This window comes from Callospermophilus lateralis, chromosome 14 (assembly GCF_048772815.1).
Source record: "Callospermophilus lateralis isolate mCalLat2 chromosome 14, mCalLat2.hap1, whole genome shotgun sequence".
Lineage (NCBI taxonomy): Eukaryota > Metazoa > Chordata > Mammalia > Rodentia > Sciuridae > Callospermophilus > Callospermophilus lateralis.
In genome coordinates this window covers 29,274,673-29,282,185 of record NC_135318.1, presented here as the reverse complement: position 1 = coordinate 29,282,185, position 7,513 = coordinate 29,274,673, and the positions used below count along the sequence as shown (strand labels likewise).

Below are 7,513 nucleotides of genomic sequence, written 5' to 3'. Positions count from 1 at the left end.
CACCTCTTAATACTATTACCTTGGGTATTACGTTCCAATATATGAGTTTTGACAGGACACTAACATTCAGACCATAGCAAGAACTAACCATAAAGCTGTAAAGTTATCACAACACATAATATTGATAAAATAGCAGATGCATATTTCAGTGGAGGGTCTGGAAATAAATCCTACAAATATAGTCAACTGAGTAAAAGCAGTTCCATGGAGAAAGATTGGTCTTCCAACAAATAGTATTGGAACAACTGGACAACTATATGCAAAAATTGAATATAGACACAGAGCTTACACCAGTCACAAATATTAATTCAAAATGCATTGTGGTGGACTTCAGTGAAACAAAGAAGTATAAAATGTTTAGAAGAAAGAAAATCGAGGAGGAAGAGATGCTAAGAAGTGGTAGGAGGGGGCAGGTAGGGGGTGCTGTGGGTGCTTGTGATGTTGTACTGGGCACCTTTACATTTGCTTTCATTTCATCTTCACAGTGTGGTCCAATCCTTGACATCTGGGGCAGATGGCGAAACTTGAGAAGTCATGTCCACAGGATGGCAAGCCTGGTCCAGGACTCTTCTTGTTGTTCTTCTTGACCTTGTGCTTGTCTTGTACTCATTTAGGGAAACCTGTGTTTCAGCCTCTGACATTGGCTGATTTCTGTCAGGGGAGTGAGAGGGATCTATCCTCAAAATTTAATTAAATTAACGATAGGCGCAAAAAGACAGAAACATGACAAAATCCAGGTGCGGGTGAATGCTCCCATCCAAGCATGTATTAGAAGTACTCATGCTTTTCCAGAGGAGCCCGTGAGTCAGATAGCAGGAGCTGTGCTGCTTGAGTAAGGGAAGAGTGGGGGATTTCGAGGAGAAGTAATAAAATGTGCTCTTTGGAGAAGGGTCCACGAAAAACTTTACCAACTGCATATCAGCTTCCACTTGCCGCCAGTCTATGGACTTTGGAATCAGGCAGGTCTGAGTTAAAATCCAGTTTCTGTTACTAGTTGTGTGACCCCTAAGCATTACTTAAGTTATCCAAGATACAATTTTTCTCATTTGTAAAATAAAGACAGTTGAAAATGACTAAAATCTTAAAGGACAATCCTAAGAATAAAGATTGTCTCTGCAGGACAGTTTTATGAATCATGATGATCTATATATATGAAGTGCTTAGTATTATTTGGCTTTTAGATATTGCTCAAAGATAAGGGCATTTTCAGTGTCACTTGTAAAACTCTAATCAGAGATGAGCACAAGGGAATTCTGCACCTTGTTGAGACTGCTGGGGATACACCTCAAAGGGAACCTATGACCTGGACCTCTTAGTAGGGCAAAAGGGGCAGAACCTCTGAGGAAAATGCTGGCATGAGAGACAGATGCCAAGAAATGACCCTGCAGTCCTGAGATATAGACTCCACAGTCAGGTCTGACCCTACCTATCCACCGTACACCTGTTAATTCCAACCCTGGGGGCCTGTGAGAAGTCCTCAACTCACCTTCCATTCTGATTCCAAAAGATGTACTAGGTGCCTGCCTTGTGGCAGGTCATTCTAGATGCTGTGGATGCACAGATTGAAGATGTGCAGTTTCCATTTGGCTATAGCATAAGAACGTAACCCACGCGGATGTGTTTGCTAAAGGCGACGCCAGTTTCACGGCTCTGGCTGCAGACAGCGGTAACTAACCTTGAACCATGCAGGAATCATTTCAGAATTTCCCAGAAAACAGCTTACTCAACGCGGGGGATCAGGTTTCCTCTTGGCCCTTTCCCTCATGCAACAAGATAACCGAGTCAGTAAAACAGAACTTAGCTTGATTGTGGGAAAAATCCGAAACACCTCAAAGGAAAGAAAGACAAAGATGCTATGCAGAGAGTCGCCTCAGCGGTCTGCAGGGCTGGATTCCCCTTGGGCCTAAGAGTGCTGGGCTAGCCTTCCCCAAGGGCTACCAGAGTGGAAAGTCCCCAGTTCCTGTCCCCTGGGCTTGAGATTTCTGTTGGCTAAAATGAAACTTGCAAGAGCCTTTCTATGATCTAGACGGGGAAGAAGTGGAAGAAAGGAAGGGGAAAATGGAGATGAGAAGAGGGAAGGGAGGTGGTGAGCGAACTAATGCTAGTCTGAGACCACTGTTTTTTTTTTTTTGTTTTTTTTTTTTAATCTTAAATGTCTCATTCTCTTACTCATTCTCAACTGTCTATGTGCATGTGAATTGCTGGGGCAAACTCTAGTTCTGGCAAGCTACATGAATTATTTAACTTCAGGAAGCTTGTGTTTATCAACTGTAAAATGGGCATCATGACCTATGAAAGGCTTATAAAAGCCCAAATATGTAAAGCATTTCACACAGTATCTTCTACAGGCAGTTTGGGTGTTTTCATCCTTGAATTTCTTTCAACCTCTTAATAGCAGATGGGAAGCTGAGAACTTTTAACCACACTAAAAATGTAAATTCAGAAAGAATCTCCTGGGTTCTGAACTCTTGTCTCAGTTGAGTCAAGAAAACCAGCACCAATAGGCAGCACATTGCTGGGACAACGCAATGTATGAGAATTGAGTGACAGCTCCTCTCTGGGGATTGGCACCAGAATATCCTTTTCTGTGGTTATGCACTTCTGGGATTCTGGATAGTGAGCCTATTGCTGAATGTGTTTCTGCAGATATTTATTACAGCATACTACAGGGACATAGCCACATCAATATTTATGGCAGCATAATTCACAAATAGCTAAACTGTGGAACCAACCTAGATGCCCTTCAGTAGATGAATGGATAAAAAAATGTGGTATATATACACAATGGGATATTATTCAGCATTAAAAATAATAAAATCATGGCATTTGCAGGTAAATGGATGGAAGTGGAGAATATAATGCTAAGTGAAATTAGACAATTCCAAAAAACCAAATGCCAAATGATCTCTCTGATTTAAGGATGCTGATTCATAATATGCCAGGGGGGAGGGGCGTATGGGAGGATTAAATGAATTCTAGATAGGGTAAAGGGGGAAAGGGGAGGCAGGCGAAGGGAGAGGTCATAGGGGTAGGAAAGATGGTGGAATGCCATGGTTATCATTACCCTAATTGCATGTATGAAGACACAAAGGATGTGACTCTACTTTGTGTACAACCAGAGATATGAAAAATTGTGCTCTGTATGTGTAATATGAATTGAAATGCATTCTGTTGTCATACATAACAAATTAAAATTTTTAAAAAAGCAAAATTTCTTGTCAAGCATTTCTAACTATGGATCTAAGCATGGACTCTTAGTGTGGTGTAAATTTTTTGCCTTATAATTAGTATCTTATAATTTTGTTATCTACTGTTGTATCATGTAAAATAACAGTAGATAAGAGTGTAAATAATACTTATATTCAAAAAAGAAAAAAACAGAAACAAGCAGAATCTAGGGGAATAATCAAGACACATTTGCCTAGTTCTTGTATGTGGGCAACTTTAGTAATGCAGCAAGGGTATTAGAAATATAAGATGATGCAGAAAAGTCTGGGTAGTAAGTAGCCACTGTCTCTCAGTGAGGGAAGCTGAGAAAATATTATCCATTTCAAGGAGCCAATTTTTTTTTTAATGTGCATTCACTTAATTTTCTGACAAAATATGTCACAGTAGGAACCCATTTTTAATTTTTGGTACTGAGGATTGAACCCAGGAGTGCTTTACCACTGAGCTACTTCCTCAGTTCTTTTTTCTTTCTTGAGACAGGATCTCACTAAGTTTCTTAGGCTGGCTTTGAACTGACCATTCTCCTGCCTCAGTCCCCTGAGTTACTGAGATTATAGCCACTATGCCTGGCTCATGGTAGGAATCTTTATCCCCATTTTTTTTTTTTTTTCAGATGAAGAAACTGAGGTTCAGGAGAGCTTAAGTTACTTACCTAATTTCATACAGGTAGCAAGTACCAGGTCTGAATTTGAATCAGGTCACAAATCCAGTACCTATTTCTCTTTTATATCATGCTGTCTTTGTTTATGTGCATAGATTTCTAGGAAATAAATGGACCTTGGTGACAAAGCAGCACATCCACCCATGTTCTTTGCTTTTGATCCCTGTCTAATCTTTCCCTGGAAATATATCTTGAAGCCACCAAGGTACCTGAGGTAGTCTTGGTCACCTTGCATCAGAGTGAGTACAGTGGATTTTGGTCTCTTTGCTATCCCATGAGACCTCAGCAAAGAGGATGCTGTATTTGCCAGCTCTTTATAGCACACCTTTGACCCTGTTTCTCCCCAGCAGGCACCTAAGGATTTGCCTTGCTGTCTGTATCAAATCAGCTAAAGAGATTGCATATGTGAGTACAGAACAACAGAACTTTGATGTGAGCCCAGGATCCAGGAAAGCCTTGTTGCTGCTGCAATCTGGCTTAGCTCTGTGTCTTTCATCAGGATTCCCAAGATGCCTGCAAAGATGAATGCAAATGAAGCAGGAGGTTCACAGGCAAAACTCTGGTACCCATGACCTGCATATGGACTAGCAGCAAGAAGATGCTGATTAACTCCATGGTGCCCAGCCTAAACTGCCTTTGATAGGACATATGAGGACTCTGGCTGGGTCTACATAGTCCATGTCATCCAGGGCTCTTATGGAAATAAAAGGTGACAACAGTGAAGTTTGTGCATGTCACGAACAAGGCTCAACTCAAAGTGCACAGTTATTTTTTGAATGAGTACCACCAAATAGAGTTTGAAAATTATACTCACATTTGTCATTTCGAGTCATTCCTGTGTGAGCCCTGTGAGCTGGGCTCAAGATCATGCAGAACTGTGTCTCTTGGCTCCTGGTATGATGCTTCTGCAGCAGGGATGCCCCTCCCAGATCACACATCAGACATCTCTCTGATGCGATCTCTGTGATTCTTGATCATAGGTACCTCTTTATCTTCAAGTTGACCCACATCAACAAGTTTCCCTTGAGTATCTGCCCAGCTAGGCTACTTTATTCCTCTCATTATTTTTCCTACTTATCCTTGTTTCTTCTTGATTTTCTTCCTACTTGGCATAACCTGCCTTGCTGTGATATTCAGAACTAAATAGGATATGCACCTATTACTCTGCTGAGTAGTTACTGTGTTGTTACTTGGTACAGTTACCATGCCTGGATACAATTGTGAGTGCTTGGAATATAATGATGGGTAAGACACATCAGTGCTTTGGGAAGTCTGAAGTGAAGATGCTCCTGACTCTTGCTGATGAATCTAGATCTAAACTGTTAACAACTTTGTGGTGCATTCCATCTTTCTCCTACCCTCCTTACCCTCTAGGGGCTTATTCATTGAATAATTCATTCTTCATGTCACTTTTTTTTAATACTTATTTTTTAGTTATAGGTGGACACAGTATCTTTATTTTATATTTATGTGGTGCTGAGGATCGAATCCAGTGCCTCCCGCATGTTAGGCGAGTGATCTACCACTGAGCCACAACCTTACTCCTGCCACTTTTAACATATATTAAGTTTGCCTGTGTTTTTGAATATATTTATAAACTTCTTTCTTCTATGTCACTAATGTATCTGCCTATTCGTTCACAATATTTCTTTTTTTCCAGTATAAACAACACTTATTACAATTAATTTAAAATAATACTGTTAATAAGTAGAATCCAGAAAGTTCTTGACATAATTAACATGCTTAGGTATTCCATGAATACTTATTCATTTCTGGGACATAAATTGTACATATATTACCCACAATGTAATTTATCCACAATCTAAAGAATAAATAGGCTATATTTTAGAAGCATCAGACTTTTAAAAAGTCTTTAAGATGTAAAACCAGTAAAAAAGTTCATTTCACTATTTCAGTCCATGCTCAGTTCACTCAAAATATTCTTTTTGACAATCAGTAGAATTTATTACTTAATAAAAAGAACACCATATTTATGCACAAGTAACTTAATTTTTCCATTAAGAACTCATCTTCCTTTAAAAACATTTCCCACATATTCAGAGTACCTAACATCACAAAACTCTTACATTTGACCTAAATGTTTGAATTATAGCACTTCAAGATGGAATTTCCTCATGCCTAATAATTCGGTCAAGTTTTGCCCAAATGTCTTCCAGGTTTGGTTGTTATAAACATTGTGTTCTGTTGTCCCTCTTGCTCTATAGAGAGTGAGTACAAATTTAGTGCCTTTAAAACTATTCTGCAATTTTTTAGACAAAGGAAAATATTTTCAATATAATTATTGCTGACAAGTAAAACACTCCAAGATTTCTTGTCTTGCTTTCCTTTTTTATGGACTTTAAAATCCAAATTTCCAAATTAGTCTGTTCATTCAATGTGTCTGACTAGATTAAGTGCTGCTTTTTCAAACTAGGTTGGAAGTCCAAAAGATTATTGTGTAATCATAACTCTGTGATTTAATGTAATGTTCTGAAATAGTTAAGTACTGTTTTGCATCTTCCGCTGCCTTTCCAGAAATTACAGGTGGCAATCTCTTAGGCTGGAGTGGAGGTTTGGACCTATCATGTGGAAACCAAAGAACAGATCTTGATGATGATGAGTAGAAGTTTTGAATTAATTTTTGGCAATTGTATGAGATCACTTTGGTATGGTGGATAATGTAATATTACTTCTGTAGTCATTCTGCAATAATCCAGTTACTCTCAATGAAAAGAAATGTCTTAGCTGAACTCTTCAGAGGTAGAATGTAATTTACGATTACAAGACTGTCTTTCCTGTCAAATCAGAGGGAACAGGACCTTTCAGTGCCTGCAGGTGCTGCTGTTTGGGGGAGTTTACTTCTGTTTTGATGGGCCCTTTTTTCCCCCACTGCTTACAGGGGCTAAAGAGGTTCCACATGGCCCTAAAGAAAACAGAGAAATGCACTACTGGGAGACTCAGCATCAAACACATGTTCAATAGCCTCTCTCGGCTGGTGGTACTTTAAATTCACTTTTTACTATGTCCTTCTTAGCCTCCAACAGCTTCATTTCATCCCAGTCATCCCTTCTCTCTTACATCAATGGTCCATCTATAATCACACATTGCAATTTCAAAAAACCACTCCTTGATACCAGCATGCAGCACCCCAGATCCACAGTATTTCTTAGAATATTAGTTTTACATATTTTTTTTGTATCTACTAGATGTGGTTGCCTGTATTATTACTTGACTACCTTGACTTTTTTCAGCATTTTCACAATTACTTTTACTGGTTTGTTTTTCCATTTGAGTCTTAGAACACAAAAAAATCGTGTTAACATTTGTGTTGGAATTACATCCTGTTTGTAGATTAACTGAAGGATAGTTGAGAATTTTAATATGCTGTCTTCCTAGTCAAAGAACAGCATGTCTTTCTAGGTTTTTGAACCTGCTGGGCATAGGTACATAATGAACATTAACCAAGACAGAGAATATTCTGAGCCATAGAACATGCCTCAGTAAGTTTAAAAAGATTCCATTCATACAAAATGTTTTCTGATCACAAGAAAATTTAAGTAAAATATAACTACAGAAAGATATCGGCAAAATCCCCAAATAGTTGCAAACCAAACAGATTTCTAA

The 7,513-nt window shown here is 38.9% G+C and overlaps 1 pseudogene; it reads right to left on the bottom strand.

Annotated features, from left to right (window-relative positions):
• Nucleotides 1-5,855: 5,855 nt before the first annotated feature.
• On the bottom strand, nt 5,856-6,591 carry LOC143380668 (shieldin complex subunit 3-like; annotated as a pseudogene).
• Nucleotides 6,592-7,513: the final 922 nt, after the last annotated feature.